Source organism: Athene noctua, chromosome 1, assembly GCF_965140245.1.
Source record: "Athene noctua chromosome 1, bAthNoc1.hap1.1, whole genome shotgun sequence".
NCBI classification, from domain to species: domain Eukaryota; kingdom Metazoa; phylum Chordata; class Aves; order Strigiformes; family Strigidae; genus Athene; species Athene noctua.
The window spans coordinates 122,026,809-122,044,146 of NC_134037.1; the positions used below are offsets into that span (position 1 = coordinate 122,026,809).

The following is a 17,338-nucleotide window of genomic DNA, read 5'->3' on the forward strand; positions in this document are numbered from 1 at the left end:
CTCCAGCGGCCTCTGAAAACAGCCCGGATCTTCTCCGTCTGCTCGTTTCTGCGTCGAAGGCAGCAGCAGGCCTAGCGGGAGCCGGGAGCCCCCGGGGGATTTCCTTCTCGCCCATTCAGCCACGTTTTAAATACGTGTAGTAAACAAATGCACGCCGGTGCCGGCATCCCCGCAGGAACACGGCCCTGTGGGCTCTCTCCGTGTGTATATACCTCTCTATAGATGTGTATATGTGGGCGGGTACGGTATAGCCCCACGCAGGCGGAGCTCCGCGCCCGCGGCCCCACCGCCCACTTGCCATGCGCTGCCCGCGGCCCTGCGCGGCGGCGGGGCGAGGAGGGTGGGGGGGGGATAGGCGGGTGTCCGCGTCCTGCTGAGGGGGGAGCTCGGCCGGCCCGCCCAGCCCAAGCGGCGGCGGGCGGCTGCTGGAGCGGTGGGGGGATCCCCGTTCGCCGCCGCGTTTCTCCGCGCTGCGGGGGTTGAGGTGGGCGCGGCGGGGCTGCCGGGGCGGGGGAGGAGGAGGAGGAGGAGGAGGAGGAGGAGGAGGGAAGAAGGGGGGGGGAGGAGCCGCCGCCGCTGTGAGGCGGGCGGGTTGCTCATACACACACAGAGTGTGCGGAGGAGGAGGAAGGAGGAGGAGGAGGAGGAGGAGGAGGAGGTCGTCGCCTCGGCGCAGCCCCGGCACCCTGCGCGGCGCGGCGGGGCCGGCGGCGCTCGCCCTGTTTCCCGCCCTCCCGCCCCGGCGGCGGCGGCGGCGGCTGAGGTAAGGCGGCACTGAGGGGCTGCGCGCGCGGGGCGGCGGCAGCGGCCGTATGTCGGGGGCCGCCGGGTCTGGCGGCGGTACCGCGTCCTTCGCGGCCAGCGGCGATGCCCGCCCGCCCCTCCGGTAGGCGCCGGGTAGGGCCGGGCCGTCACCTCGGGCTCCCCGTTCCGCCCGGGGCAGCCGCCGGGCGGCTCTACCGGCCCCCGGCCTCGGGGCACCGGCCCCGCTGCCTGAGGGGAGAGGGGCGGCCCCGCGCGCGCGCGGGAGCCTCTCAGGGCGCATCTGTGGGGGCGCGTGGGGTGTGTGGGGAGGCCGTGTCTGACCGGCGGTTCAATTCGGCTTCGCTGCCAGCGGTGCTGCTCGCTGTAGTTTCTGAATGTATCCGGATTTTCTCAGTGCTGGGCAGTGTGACAAATGTTTCTGTGTAGTCAAGTATAACTTTCTTGTGGTGTGCGGGTTTTGTTCTTTCCCCCTCCCCCCCCCCCCCCCCCTCCTCCTCCTTTTTTATTTTTTTTTTTTCTGTGGAGAAAGGAAGGCTCACCTTTTAAAGATTTTTTTTTTTCCAATTAAATCTGTTTTCTTTCACATGTATTAAAAGGTGTTTCGGGATGCGAGCTCCAGTGTTTCCCCTGTGTGTGTAGTTTACACAGGCGGTTTTAAATCACTCAGTGGTCATTTTTAAAGCGAGGTGCAAAAACAATGTTTCCATTTTGCCAGCACGGCTGTGCACTGTATTTGATGCATGACTTTGAATTATGTGCAGTCAGACACCTGTTACTTAATCCTGTTTATCCTTTCTAGTTACAGTTAGCCAGCCTTGGTCTTTTTTTTTTTTTTTAATATCTGAAAATAAATTACAAATATTCTTTGATGCTGGCATCTCGTAGAAACCCAGGAATCTAATTCATTTGTGAGGTATGTGATATGTGCTTGTTAGGTAATACTTTCTCAAAGAGAGATGATTTTTGAAAGTTATAGAATAATCTTTATCTCTGGGGGAGTTTATATAATGTTAAAGTGTCTGTGGGGATGCATCTGTGAGGAAGGCGGGCAGTAGGGGATACACAAAATCAGTCTTGCACAGTATAAATCTTCAGTAAAGCGTGCATAATGTTCCCTTAATACATAAATAATGTTTGTGTTTTCCAAACTTCACTTCGTGCTGCACCGTGGAATTTTCAGTTTACTAATTGGAGTTAATGAGGATCCTAGAAAAAATGTCGCATTTCTGATTCTGCAAGAGGATGGAGCAGATTCTTTCATAACGCATTTGTGTTGATGGTTGTAGTCTGTAGTTGAGCAGTTTTAGCAAGCTAATGATACTACTTGCTTGAGGTTATTTTCTCTAACTTCTCAAAGTGTAATGTTGACAGTATTTGCAGGCTTTCTCCTGATCAAGGCTACCTGATATTGCTATATACCATGAAATAGTTAGTGTTACAGAGAGCTGAACAGTTTTGTATTACATAGAGACAGTTTCTAAATACAAGTTGGGAACAGATTTATTCCTTTCTGCGGCTGATAACTTTGTAAAGTAATTAAAAATAAATTACAGATTTCAGGGATGAGAATTGTCTTGTACAACTCTTAATACCACTCTGCCTTCAAATGTCAGTTTTGATTCATCTCTTGATGATATCACTAAAAGCCAGGTATTTAATTGAAAGTCAAACCTCTGGTTAAAATATAACTGCATGTAGCTGTCAAAATAAAATTTTAGGATCCGATTTGATTGCTGGATGTGGATACGTACTGGGTAGAGTAACAATGCCTTTTATTTTATAGACATGCGCCCACGCACAAGAGCTTTGTTCTAAAACAGTATTTTCTGTCATGAATTTATGCATAACCTACACTCTCCGCTATTTCTTAGCATGCAGGGAAAAAAGAACCTTGAGGGGGAAAGAGCGAAGGACCAAAAGGGGGAGGAGAGAGAATTCATATGAATTTTCCCTTACTGACAGGGGAAATACTTCTCTGTTATCTGTCGCCCCAAATCACTGGTTGTGTTCTGCTTTCACCTTTTCTAAAATAATGGTGAGTTGTTTGGGCTTGATATATGCTGCTGACTTCTGTTGCAGACTTTGGCCATTTGTTGCAGTGATACCTGGCTGTGATGATGAACTTCGGGCTATGCTGTGAGTCTGTCAAGGATTTGTTACAGCTTTGTAGGAACTGATGGCTTTATTTTCACCAGGTTTACATATACTGTGCTGAAAACATGTAGGGTTATCATTTCCATGCTGACTGAGATGACTTATATTTCTTTTTAATTTCTTCACTTGTCAATTTTTTTTGGTCTACATGTGTTATTCAGTGGTTTACTTTCCTTGGTGGTTTTAACAGCTCAATAGCTATTCCTTCCTGCTCGTAATTTGCTGAAGACTGAGGTCTGAGACTGCTGTTATAGTATTTTCTTTAAAACTGAATTAATCCCTTTTTCAGGGGAAAGGGAGACAGGGACAGAGGAATGCTTACCAGAATTTTAAAGATGAGAACAAAAACTTAACGCAGGCATCTTACCTAAGAGTGGCTAGTTATGAAAATTGATACCTCATCAATTTCGAGGAAGGCTGGTTTCCTCTGTAGTTTCAATCATCTGTCCCATTAGATCCGGGGAATTGTTGTAAATTAGTTTAGAAGTGAAATTTTCCAAATCATAAAATCTCTGGTTGGTTGTTAGTGGAAATCATTATTAAAGGTTGCATAAGCATTATTTGCAGGATGGCTAATCAGTAGCCTGGGCTTAGTTCCATTCTCTAATAAATAGATGTATTGTGCTACTTCAGAAATTGCAAAATTGATGGCTTGAGTTCATTTACTAATTTTGCAAGATATGTAAGACATCCAGTTTTGGGAAGACTCTTTGATGCCTGCAGAAGTTGCACATAGTGGAAATATTTATGACCCAGACTGTTAATTCTTCAAAAGTTTTTTGATTATACTGTTTAGGACATCTTATTCTTATGAAAGATGCATGCGTAACACCACATCAAAATTACCTAAGTGCAGGCATCAGAGGCTCAGATAAATTTTATTTGGTGAGACTTTCTGAGAGCAGGCTTTGTGGTCCTTTTGCTGCTGCAGGAAAAGTGTGTGTTGGCTTGACTTTGTCGTGTGATTTTGATTTTTGGACTTGGTATTCCTAAAGATCTGACCTGTAGAGGGCTTGAATATATGGGATCTCAGTGGTATAAATACCACGAAAATACTGTGCTTGGACATTAACCAGCCTGCTTTGCTTATGTTCTCGCCCTGTGAGCACTAAGGTATGAAAATCTATCTTGTTGGTCCTCACCCATCTTCATATGGTAGTGTTTTCTGGAAGTTTTGTAAATATGGATAAAGAGGCTTGTGAAACTGTGGAAGAAGATTAATTCCTAGCCATTCTGGAATTAATTATGCCTAGCAGTAAATTCCATGTTCCAGGAAGACAGGCTAATGAATCTGAGTGCCTGGAGTAGGGCCACAACATGGGGAAGAGTATCGTGACAGCCCTTTCATGGCTGTCCTCACAGTGCTAATGCCTGACTCTGTTGTTTTCAGGGCAAGATGCTCCCAAGCGGCTTATGTGAGGCACAGAAATAGATGGTGCAGCACAATTGTGGCTTCAGAGATTCTTCTTTAGAGACTTCTGGATGATGAGTTGTCGATCTTTTCCTTGTAAGGTTGTCATGGCTGGGATCTTGGAGGAAAATCAATACTCATGGCTGGGATCTTGGAGGAAAATCAATACTCATGGCTGGGATCTTGGAGGAAAATCAATACTTACATTCCCTCCTTTTGAAGACCTACACCAGCTTATATGAGGTAGTGAAGTGCTGTGGTTTCTTTTGTCAGTTTGGCTGTACAAGTCATGTATATCCTCCACCAAATGAAAAACTCATCAAAGCTGTACCAGTACAAGAGTAAAAAAATCGAATCTTGATTTTTGTAGAAGAATAAACTGTTACAAAGTCGTGCTGTCCTGTTTGCCTTGTTTCTAGACTTGGATGAATGGTATTGGTGAATGGCTTGTCATGTTTTGTTTCACTGGCAGCACTGCAGGCATCACTGAAAGGGTAGGTTGCCTTGACATAGTGTATCTCCTCATGAAAAAGGAGAAATACAAGGTCTCTAGCTTTTAAGGCCACTTTCCTTTTTCATGGTTTAGGTTTCTGTGGCAGATGGGGCTACTACTTTGATCTCTCTGTGGCTTCCCATTCTCTTACGTTGCCAGTTATTTGTGTTGAGCTCAGTCTTGATCCTGCCCCACCATGGCTAACAGCTAGTTGTAGGACAGGCAGCATAGATCACAAAGTCCATAGATACAGCATGGAGCAGTCTCACTTGTCCTCCCCTGCTCAATGACCGACTGACTCCTTTAATGAGTACGTGAATCCATAATCTGACCTGCTGCAATTGCTGCATGCTATCTGATGGAAAAATCTATTCCATAACCAGCATGTGCTCCTAGTTCCTGATGTGTCTCTCATTTTTCTTTTTATGATAGCAAGTGGTCAAAATTTAAGTAGGTGATTGGCAGTCTTCATACATCTAAAGTTAGGGCCTTGCTTTCCATTTTATATGGAAGCTGTACTGTACCACCATGAGGCCCTGCACTTGGACAGTTAAGAGTCCCTTGCTTGGACTTTTCACAAAATAAGTGCATATTTCTTTAACCAGTAATAATTGGCAGCTTTAAGCAAATGAGGTGAGGCAGTCTGTTTGGAATGTGGTCTATTGTAAGGTTTATTTGTGGAGTTCTTGAAATTGGTATCGCTGAAGTAACCACGCACCTCTGCCCTCTTGGTCCTGAAGAAGCTGGCTCTGTTCGGTTGACTCTGGGATTCTCAAACTGTTATTTTCTTTGTGAGCTAATCTTGCAATTCACAATTTTAGATGATGATAATATGTATAACGTTACAGATGCTAGGTTCAGGAGTGGCTGTTCAGATTAATACTCTACCTTATACCTTTTCAGATGTTGTACTGATAGATCATTTACTTGAAAAGTTTTAATCTAGGCTTGGTGTTTGTATTCTGTTGTTTTTATGTGTAATACCATCTCAAAACATGAAGAGATAACAAAAAATTACAGATGTCATCCGCCTATCAAATAGTTATATAAAAGCATTTTATATCTGCAGTCGGTCTAGCGATATGCCATCTGAGAGAGAACAGATATTCAACTTCAGAAATATTTGTGGGCACTTTGGTAAGGAGGAAATGGGTATGAAAAAGTTATTAAAGAGCAGGCTCTCTACTCTTGATGTTATAGATAGATTTCCTCTTCTAACAGTTTCTATATTGAACTTGAGCAATGTGCTCCTGCAGACTGGAAGCAATCAGTCAGGAAGTTAGTGACTAACAAAGAGGGCAAAAAGAATAAGGACTTGGAAGGTTAATGAGAAGCATCTCTTGGATTCCAGTGATCTAGAGTTTCCAGGATCCTGTGAACAGTGTGATGTTGTGGAAAATAACAAGTAATAAGGAGTTTCTATGAAATGTAATCTGTGGTTTTGAACAAGATAGGTTGGATGAAAGAGCTTCTCATAACAAAGTGGTAATTTTAACTCCTTGATCTTTTAGGCCATTCCAAAATGGAATTTGAGGGTTTCTCTTCTTGTTTTCTGCTTATTGAACATACTTATTTCCCATGCCTGTAACTTCTGTGCCTCTCACATTTACTTTTTGTTTTTCCTTCCTAAGCTTGTGGAGATGTTCGTTATTGATGTTGCAAGTACAGGATCTTCCCTCCTTTCCTCTTAGCTGAGGCTGTGTTCTGGATCCAGGATGCTTGCCTCTATCTCTGCCATTAGACATCTGTATGGCTGCTGCAGCTGCAAAAAGAAAACGTAGAGAAGAAAGGCATTGATAGCTCTAGTAAGAGCCTATTTGTTTTGAAATACACAAATCAGGATAAAAGAGTTTTAAAAAACCCCACCCAAAAACCAACCAACCAAACATAAAAACCCCAAACAATTTTGAATATTGATACCTTCATGCAAGTTATGGGTTTTTTTGTTACATAGACATAAGGACATGTTACTCTAATTCTTACAGAATTCCCCTTGTAAAAGAGTGAGTGGAAATGGAGGATGAATGCCTTATTGGGAAGTAGGAACTAGAGCCATGGAGTGGTGACTCTGGCTGGGCTAATGTGATCTGTTGAACCAGGGTTGGTATAATCTTTCCTATGTAGGACCCTAATCAGAGAAGGAAAAGCATCTTTGGAGGAGGAAGAGGAGCGATGGGGCAAGAGGCTGATGAATTTTCAGTAGGTTTGTTTGCAGAGATGACAATGAAGCATAACTGTTAAAGTAGAGGTTGGGTGGCACGGTGTGGTGATGAAATGAACTGTGTATTGCTCCTAAGTCTCGACTGCAAGACAGACAGTGGCTGCTGGATGATTTTATTTTATTTTTTTCAGATATAGTTCTTGAGGATTGGTGCAGATTAATTGGGCGCTTTGCTGGATTTGGAGAGCTGTACTGCATGTCTGACATCAGCAAAGAACAGACTGAGTAATTATTGCTTTCTGGTCTTTCAGTCTGTGTTATTTGTATACTGCTTCCCTAGCAAAATATGCTTAGGAATAATTGTCATACATTAAATGACAAGGGAAGATGGAATGTGATTGCAGGTATATCAGAGCAGATTGCAAATTAGGTGCTGCAGTCTGGCATAAGAGCTGTTAGTTGCAGGTAATGTGAATACTTCAGCATCACTGCTCAGCTTGTAATTTTCACATTGGAAATCTCCTGTATCTGTGTATGCTGCAGGTGCAGGGGAGCTCTTGGAAATTCCCCTCAGTGTGTCTGCCGTCCCTCACATGATGCGCTTATCTGCTTTGATTGGTGAATTCCCATGCTGAAGCAGAAGGTGGGGGTTTCTGGGGGCGGGGGAAGGAGAAGGGGAGGGGGAAGAGGAGAGGAGAGATGTGACCTGGGAGAATAATTGAGAGCTCAAATAGGGCAGCCTGAGTGGAGAGGAGATTCAGCTGCTGCTGGTTGTCCTGAGGGGTGTGGGTGGTGCGGTATTCTCCCAGGCACAACAGCTGGGGCTGTGAGAGCCTGGCAGGCTCTTCTGCTTGCTCTAAAGCTGGGAGAAGTAGCCCCTGCTCTGCGTCCACATTTACCCAGTGCAGGGACTGGTGGTCCTGCAATCTCTCTGCTGCAACTGAACTGAGAGTGATTGCTTCCAATCAATTGCTTCAAATCTGGCAATATCTAGCAGAGTCTGGCTGTTCTTTTTTGCTGATGCTCTGGTTTTCAGCTGAGATACATAGTGGCTTTTCACTGACCCGTGACTATAGCAGGTGGCAGGGAAGAGAAATAATTTCTGAGAAGACCTTGGCTCAGGTCAGGATGAAATGGATATAGTTTTTTAAGTGGAGAGGTTGCTGCTTCCCTACATTCAGATATCATTGGTATAATTTTGCTAACCTCAAGCAGACCCTTGTCCACTAGGATGCATCCTAAAGTATTATGTGTGTTTGGCTCTGCATACTTTTCGTTTTCCCTTCCTAGACTGAGAAAGTACTGGAATCTGTATATATGCCTAGCCTGGCCAACAGATATTGTAAAATGGTCTCCTTTGAGATACCTTAATGAGAGCAGAAGGTTAATCAGGAAAAGTCCTATAAAAAACGTAGTTTGTAACTGTGTGTCTTTATACAAGAAAATGTCTTAACGCTTAAATTAGTCATTGCCATCAGGTAGTAGAAGTATTTGCACTGCTTTAATGGGATTGATTGCCATCTCTTCCCTTGTTGAATTAATGAAGAGCGACACCTTGGAAGAAGCGTATGGTACTTAACTGGACTTGCCCCAGAGAGAGTTAAAAAGTTGGTGTAGTGCTGGTGGACTTGGTAACCTGTTTTGGTACTTTTGTGAATGGATGTATGGATTGCACACATAGGAGAGAGTACCTCAAATGTCTCTGAGACCTTAGCTGTTTAATTACCTTTGCACTGAAAAAGAAAGTTGAGGATCACTTAGTTTTCTGGATTGAGCTGATAGTAAAGATGTACAGAGGCTTAGATGGATAGGAGGAAAAACCCCAGCAGTTTTGCTTTTCTGCGTTTTGCTTGTACGTCTCCGGAGAGCTGTGTGATCACTACTGTGGAGAACTGTTGAGTGTTGTTCCTATTGCATGCTTCCGTTCCGTTGGTGTGGAAGGTATATATCTTAATTTCTGCTTGTCTGGTTGAGTTCATTTAGAAGAATGCTTGTTAATGAAGTCTGTACTGCAAAGCTGTGGTCCCTGTGTGAATAGAGGAATCACAACTCACTTAGACCTTTATCTGGTAGTCCGTATCACATCACTGTTTCTCTGCTGCATATTTATTTTCAGTGCTGATCCTTTCACTCAGAAAAAAGAAAATGTGTTGGGTTTTGGTTACATTGACAGTCTATCAGTTGATTTATTCAGTTGTTGGGTTGTGGGTTTTTTTGGGTAGAGGGGGTGCGTGGGGCTTTGTGTGTGTTGGGTTTTTTTAAAGGTAGATAAACGGTGCTCTCCAAGTTTTGTGCAGATCCCTGTGTGCTAGTTTCTAACATCTTTTCTTGTGGTGAACTAAAAGCCTTGTGTAGCTTGTATACTTTTGATTTCCCGACATTGTATTTATTTGCAGTAATTCTTTGCTATACAAACATTTATTTTGCAAATACTTCTTACATTTTATAACACATGAGGTGAAAGCAATACTCATATGAGTATCTGAACTGGCGTGAAGTAGACTACTTCCAAAAAGAAAAAGTGAGTGTTATTGCTGGGGATGTTTTTTTTAAAATAATGATCTTTGTGATGCTTCAGTTTTCAAAAATAAATCAATGGAATCAATCTGTCAAAAAATACATTCTCTGATTTACGTATCTTTGATTTAGTTATACTCAGTTAAATAAACAGTGCCCTGTAATATTCACTGATCTCATCCTGCTTTCATTTCTAATTTATCCTTGAAAAGACACTGTTCACTTTAATTTAGTATAACCACCTCCCTTCCCCACAGTAGAACAACTGAAGATGATTATTGTGAAAACAAAGATATAATCACAGCTCTCAGATATTTGATATGTTAAAAACGCCTATTAAATTGATCTAAAATTACGTGGAAAGATATACAGGTAGTTCTTCAGGTAATTTTGAATCGTCAAATGGTTGACACAGTGAGTAGTTTTCCATGATTCAGGTGCTGAGCAATGTGGGGATTACTTTTAAAGCTTTTGAAAACTGGAAAACAGATTTTGAAATTCACAGGTAGAAATGGCAGAGGGAATTACATTGCTGTGTTAACCATTACATTATGCAGTTTCAAGAAGTTGGCTCCATCCCACTGTAATTTAGTGTCAGAATGTTTGCTCTGTATTTTCATGTAACTTTCTCTTTTTTATTAAATTTTTAAAATGAAATTGTTTTCTTTATGGAGCACAATCTTAGTACAACAAAATAGGAGAGATCTTTTCAGTTGTGTGAAATTGCATTAGCCTTTTTGTGGGCTTAGCTTTTGTTCTGTTTAATTTTTTCTAGAAGAATCTTCTAATTTTTCCTTAGCAAAGGCTGATGATATCTAAAGGAATAACCCCTACCTTTAGTAGAATTCAAATACCCATGGAGACCTTCATGAGTAATTTGGAATTTTAACTGAAACTTGGATTGTGAAGGTGTTGCCTCACCTGGTTCATCTGAAAGATGTGTGGAAGTATTTCTTCAAAGCGTTAGAGGTAGTAATTATCAAAGTAGGGTGTCAGTTTTGTTAAGAGCTATATACCTAAAAGTTGTAAAGTTGTAGACCTAGGGTATTCTTTAGGTGAGATGTATCTCTTCCTTAAAAAGTAATTGGTAATTTAAATAACTGCTTTTCTGGTAGTGCTTAATTTCATACACCATTACATGGAATCCCTCAGTTACTAAGAAGCAAACTCATTTCAGTTAAAAAGTCAGTGCTTCTGTATATATGAAATACAAATAAATTTCTGGCCGTCTTTTCTTTTTGCAGAAGTTAAAAAAAAATATAATACTCAGTTAATTTTAAATCACGTAAAGGAATTCTTATTTAAAGATGACTGAAAGCAGATGAATCTTTTTTCCTTTTACCTTTTTATGCTATCATCATGTCTTGAGTTTTAGAAACTGTAGAATATCGTCTTAAAGGCTTTGGCAGGGCATGTTTTGCTTAGCTGAGTTGTCCTCAGTTCAGCTGATAATTAGCACATTTCTTAATGACTGAAACAGTTTTAACAAAAGTTGGCTCTTCATGTTCAGGAATGTCTATTGACAAAATGTGGGTGTTACAAGCAGGTAACCTAAGTCAATTTGAGCCTTTTAATTCAACTCAAAATCACTTTGTGCCTCATCTAAGGTGCCTTTTGGAAGGTGGTTGCAATTCATCTGTTCTCTACTGTAATATTATTGCAACCAGGTTAACATGTCTGCAGTTTTATCAAAGAAGATTCATAGGCCAAAACTCTGTGTGTCCTCTTACTGGTGTGTTCCTTTCATTGTTAAAAGGGAAAATAATAATAGAAAAAATAACTGTGTGAGGAGTACCTCACTGGAGATGTGGTTTGTTCTGTTCTCTGTGCAGTTCATTCAGAGCAAAGCCCATGGGATAAGGATTGGTGAGATGTGTCCTCTAAAGCACTGATGTGAAACAGGGTATATAAACTTTACTTTTTATTTCTCTTTTACATCTTCCATTCTTGTTTGGGCTTGATATGGTAGGTAGCTCTGTAGATCATGTTTAGCTTTGTGCTGCTAGTGTTGCTTTCTCATTTGAGCCATGTTTTTGCCTTGCAAAAGTTAGAGCAAGTCACTTAATTTTTATCTCCCTTGTGGCTTTCCACCTTTAAGAAAGAGACAGGGAATGGAGGCAGGGGGGCCTTCTTAGGCAGCTATCATATCTAATAGATGATTGAATAGCTTCTGTCTTATTGTTTGTTTTTTTTAGATTTTTTTTAATCTTGCATTTTGACCTGACAAAAGAAAGGTAATGGGAATCTAAATAGTGTCAGGAGTTACTTGGCAGGAGGTATACCACTTATGAGAAATAAAACTGACCCGAGTACAACATGCTGCCACTGTACAAACTCAGCCCTTCAGAGCCTGAGATATGATTAAATCAGTCCTTTGTCATGGTTTGAGCCCAGAGGGCAACTGAGCACCATGCAGCTGTTCACTCACCCCCTTCCCCCTCAGTGCTGGGAAGGAGAAAAATGGATCAAAAGGTTCAGGAATGGAGGTAAGGACAGAGAAATTTTGCTCACCCATTATGGTCACAGGTAAAATACAGGCTCATTGGGGGAAGAAAAAAACGGACATCACTTTAATTCAGAACGCTAACAACAGCAACAGACAGAATGGGACAGTGAGAAGCATTACGGTATCTCAGAAACGCCTTCCCCTCACTCCACCCTTTTTTCCAGGCTCAATTTTGTTCCTGATATCTCTGCCTTGTCCCCCATCTGGGCAGAGAATGGGGGGTGCAGTCAGCCCTCCTCTTCTTCCTCCAAGGCGGGGTAAGCACTCTTCTGCATTCTTCCCCCTGCTCCACGTGGTGTCCCTTTCACAGGAGACCGTCCTCCGCAATCTCTCTCTCGGCCGTGAGTCGTCCCCACAGGATGCATTCTTCCCAAGATGCTCCGGCGTGGGTCACCTCTGCGTGTTGTGGTCTGAACTACAACATCAGGGGCTGCTTCTTCCCACAGAGTCCCAGGGTCCTCCACAGGCCAAAGGTGAATCTCTGCTCCTCCAGTGGCCTCCATGGGTGGCAGGGAGGGTGGCCCTGCCATCTCACCATGGGATACAGGGGGGCTCTGCTCCACCACACCTCTCCCCTTCTTCCTTCTTCCTTCCACTGACCTCGGTGTTTGCAGAGATGTCCTTCTCCAAATGCCTTCTCACAAGTCCCAACCCTCTCTTAGATTGCTGCCCTTAAATATGTTATCGCAGAGGTGTGGCCACCATTGCTAATTGGCTCAGCCTTGGCGAGAGGCAGGTCCCACTTGGAGCTGGGGGACCTTTCAAGAACCTTCTTATGGGGGACTGTAGCTGCCTCCCCTGCTACCAAAAACCCTGCCACACAAACCTAGCACAGCTTTGCAGGTGAAATACTTAATTTGGCCTCAGAACTGTATTCAACAGCATCCTGTTGACTATATATCCAACGGGACTCCAATTATTCCTTCCAAAGTGAAGTGTATATCCACAAAGTTGTCTCAAGATGCAGATGTAGCATTAGGCTGACATGTTAATTGCTAAAAATGCTCTTTTTCAGAAAAAACAGCCCCCTAGTTCTTGAGATCACATGTCAAAGACTGCATTTCTTTCAGGATGGAGAGAAATTGCCAGAATTGTAGATGACTGTATTGATGCTGATATAATTTCTTCAAAATTAATGTTTTGCTGAGTTTCATCAGAGCAAGGAGTGGCTGTTAGGACCCATTTGATCCTGTAGAAGATGTGGTAATGTTACTGGGTTAGAATACGTAACCTTTTGTGATACAGGAGAGATAGGGGCCTGGCCTGAAAGCTCTTTCTTTGCTGTTTGATATGGGTTTGGTAGTTACACCATCTAGCCTACATCCCCTCTCCCTGTATCTTTTGGGTATAGGCCTGTCAGGCTGTAGTGGACTCATTTAAAATGAGATTTCTCTGTTCTAAACCAGGACTTGGGTTAAATACAGTAAGACACACACAAAGTGTTCTGATTGTGGTATTTTTCCAATGCCTGTCTAAAATGCCATGATAATGCCTGACATGAAGGCTCATTGTCTTGTGAAAAATGAGGTACACAATAGCCTTCAGCAGTGCACATCAGAACAATGTGCATACTTCTGGCTTAGTCCTTAAAGTATAAACTAAAGTACAGCACAATGTAAATGCCAATTCAGGAATGTTAGGTAGGTTTGGTATGATCCCTTAAGGATTCTTTCTTCATGTCCTATATTGCAGGGTTTCTGGGGCAGGAACTATCCTTGCATTATTTATTTTATGGCATTTATTACAATGCAGCCTTTATATATATATATATATATATATATTTTTTTTTTTTTTTTTTAAGCTGACTGGTGCCCATTTGCTGATACCTCACATGAAAGAAGACACTGCAACACAGTGTTTTTAATTAGAATATATATGCAACACCGTTTAATGCAAGTTAAAAAGAAATGGCATTCATGTTTAGCATGCTGAAGGGTCTAATGGTAAAGCAGCTTTCAGACAATTTGAAATCTCTTTATATTCCAATTGTTGAGACCTTTTTGTGGTAAGAGGAGTTTTCAGAAGCCTGCAGCGTGTGTGTTAGCAATAGGGATTCTGCTAAATTACTTTTTGACCTTGACTTGCAAATCAAAATGTAGCAAATCAGGGGCATGGACATACTATACCAGTACAAACTCCCAGGAGTGCAGCTTAATGTATGGAGTAAGGCATTGCTCGTACAACTTAGATTGATGTGTCCTGCAGTATTAGAGGCCATTGTCTTTAATACCTGTGTTATGGAACAGATCCAGTTTTGATTTATAACTCAGCATTAGCAAAGTTTCATTCTTTTCAGTTTTGGAAGTATAGTCTGATAGAGGATATTTATCAAATAGTCTTTTTACATACAATCTTTGACACCAGTCTTCCAGCAAAAATTTCAATGTGCTTCTTAGTGTTATTTCTAGGTAGGAGGATTCTCTGTGTCAACCTGCTTTAAGTCAGAGCATATAACTCAGGAGAGCTTTTTTTTTTTTTTTTTGGTAACTGTGTGGAGATAGTCTGAATCAGCAAGGCTTGCTTAAAGGGACACCCAAGTCAAAACCATATGTGTGTATAAAAAAAAATATTTTTTTTAATGAAGTGAAATAGCTGCAGACATCAAGCCTGCCACTGAACATCCCTGTCAGTTTAAAAACTGATTTATGTGGGTTGTGTTATTTCTGTTTTCTCTCTTTTTAGTTCTGTGAAAGGCAACAAAGAACAAACCCTGAACAAACTCGACTGCACAGTTGGATGAGAAAAGAAATAGAAGAGACTGAACAGAAATTACAATCTAGTATACAAAGCATAGATCTAGACAGATATTTCAGCTATGCTAAAAATTATTTTACACTTTGCAGTCTTACAGCACGCAGTGATCTAACACTGGTTCTGGAATCTTTTTCAGGAGTTGTACATGCTTGTTAAAAATGCTTCTTCCTCCAAATAATTTATAACAGCAGTATAGGAGGAGCCTAAAGCTGAACACAATTTTTAGTATTTAGGCAACAGTATGTAAGTGTGAAACAATTCTAATTACATGTGGTAAAGGTCAGCCTAAATACTCAAGCTGCACGTTTTAATAGTTTTTGATCAAGTGGGCCCTCAAAGTTACCAACTTCCCTTTAAAGTGTAAATTTTTACATTGGATGACCTAGCACAGACTAGTACTGGCTACCATCATAAGAGATTTGCTTCAGTAAAGCCTGCAGCATCAGGCCCAGGATATTTGCACCGTGAAGCTCTGTAAACCTCTGTTACAGATGTGTAATGCTTTGATCTGTTTACGGGATGAATAAAAAAATTAAACCAGTGTCTCCTATTTTTTCTTTGTGAGAAACTAGTGGACAGGAAATCTGGTTGGCCATATCAGATTTTGCCCCAAGAAATTGCATCTGTTTTTAAAAAAGAGGCATTGTACTTGCAGCTTAATGTTTAAACTCAGTGTCAGAACATTATGGCAGAATAATGCAAATAGTTTTGTTGGGTGGATTTCAACTCCTGTGCTAGTATCTGGTAGAATATATTTTTTTGCCTTGAAACACAATGCTATTTTCATCACAGTAATTCCACTTTTAGCTAGCTGGTTGCAGCCAGATTCAGAGATAGTAATCAAAATCGTTTTAAAATGTATCTGTTTATTACACTAATTTTTTTTTTTAATACTTTATTCAGTGACTAAACATGTTTACTTTGAATGGGCTATGTGTTCTAGGTAGGTAGAGGCAAAATAAAAGTGTGTTTAAGCCAGCTGTAATTTAATTTCAGCTCTGTACATTTTGTTGAGACACGAAAAGCTGCTGGCATGTAGGCCTTGCAATACATTATGAAGTGACCAGCAGTCAGATTCTCCTATGGAATTAAAACAAATTGGAAAGCAGAGTGAGAAAGAGGAAGAGATATTTGTATGAATTAAATGTCTATGGCCTGTGGTTTGTCATCCTCTGTTGCTTTTATTGATAATTTCTGGTTATGTAAACTTCTTCCCACTACCACCTTCTTGAACTTGCAGCAAAGCAGTTTTGTGTGGTGTAACATCTGCTAGCATAAAAATGGTTGTAAATATGCTGCTGCATCTTCACTGTGCAGCCCAGCAGGAAAGGAAGAAGGGATGGAAAGGAGCGTTCTCTAGAAGCACAGATGGCTTCAGTAATTAATAACATTTTGTAAAATAGCTTAAAAAAACCCCAAACCATGATTGCTAAAAAAGGGACTGTATGAAAAAGCTGAGTCCATCTATTCGGTACATTTGGAAGAGTTTGCTGCCATTAAACTTCCCTGGAGGAACATACTTGATATGATCAGCTAGGTACCTATGTGTTCTGGGACAAAGATGCTTGGATAAAATGGCATGCCCATTCTGTGTTTATTTTGCACTGTGCAGTATATCTTGCATTATAACCAATATGTAATTATCTCAGTCAGTATTCAAGGGGAAAAAATAATGCTGCTTAATCCCTTTCTCTTGCTGTTACGGAGGATTGGGATAGTAAAATTGTAGATCAGAACATGCTGTGTTGGAGTTGCTGGCCTACATTTCAAAACATGAATGCCAAGAAACAAGCTCTCAGTGTCTGGAACACAAGGCACATCCCAAAAAGAGTAACTGAGCTGCAGTAGGATTTCTGTGACCATGCTGAGCTTTCCCTGGAGACTTTAGATAATTGCATTTTATCTTAATGATTCAAAGTACTGGCAGCTGGTGGCTTGCTGGCCTGAAAGGAGGATCCATACTCTTCGCATCTTCTCACCTGCTGCATGTTCTCCAGTGCCTGTCCTTGGCTGTATGTTGGAGTCTGGGATTGTGTCTTCATTTCTGTTTTCTTTGGATATGGTGAGACACTCCTGAACTTTACTCTTAGTTCGAATGCATTTTTTGATGAAAATAATTAATTTCATTGGCCCAGGCAGAATAAAAGCATTTACCCTTAATTGAACTGGACTGTCTATGAAGTCTTGGACTGTTAATGCTTTCATCGGCAATGAGTAATTTTATAGATTGAAACCCTCTTAAACTGCAGCATGATAGTCTTGGTTCCAAAGAATTACAATGGGTGACTGTAAAAATAAAACACTTTTTTTTCAGCCCCTCAGAAAACTATGACTGTCCTGAAACACAGACAAACCTACCTGCAGAAACTTTGGGATAGTATATAGTTGTTACATCCAAGATACCCTGAAATTCTGTGACTTAAATTGCAGATTGCAAATATAATAGGCCTAACAAACACATACGAAGGGAGTTTGTGGTAACTGTTTTACATTGTGTGGATGCTGCTGCTGTTTATTGCTTGGATTAAATTATGTGGTTTTATCTTATAAATATAATTTGTTCACTGTAGGAAAAAG

General features: G+C 41.5%; 1 protein-coding gene across 14 annotated transcripts in view; it reads left to right on the top strand.

Annotated features, from left to right (window-relative positions):
• The first annotated feature begins 459 nt into the window (after window positions 1-459).
• PLCB4 (phospholipase C beta 4) overlaps window positions 460-17,338 on the top strand; it is a 220,632-nt gene continuing 203,753 nt past the window's right edge. For 9 of the 14 annotated variants that reach the window (XM_074913212.1, XM_074913766.1, XM_074913696.1 and 6 more), the window contains exon 1: window positions 642-763. The gene's annotated coding sequence lies outside the window, so the exon portion shown is untranslated. Of the gene's footprint in view, window positions 485-641; window positions 764-865; window positions 887-4,515; window positions 4,574-17,338 lie in introns of those variants that run through there. The other 5 variants (XM_074913462.1, XM_074914048.1, XM_074913544.1 and 2 more) reach the window with 5 other exon arrangements.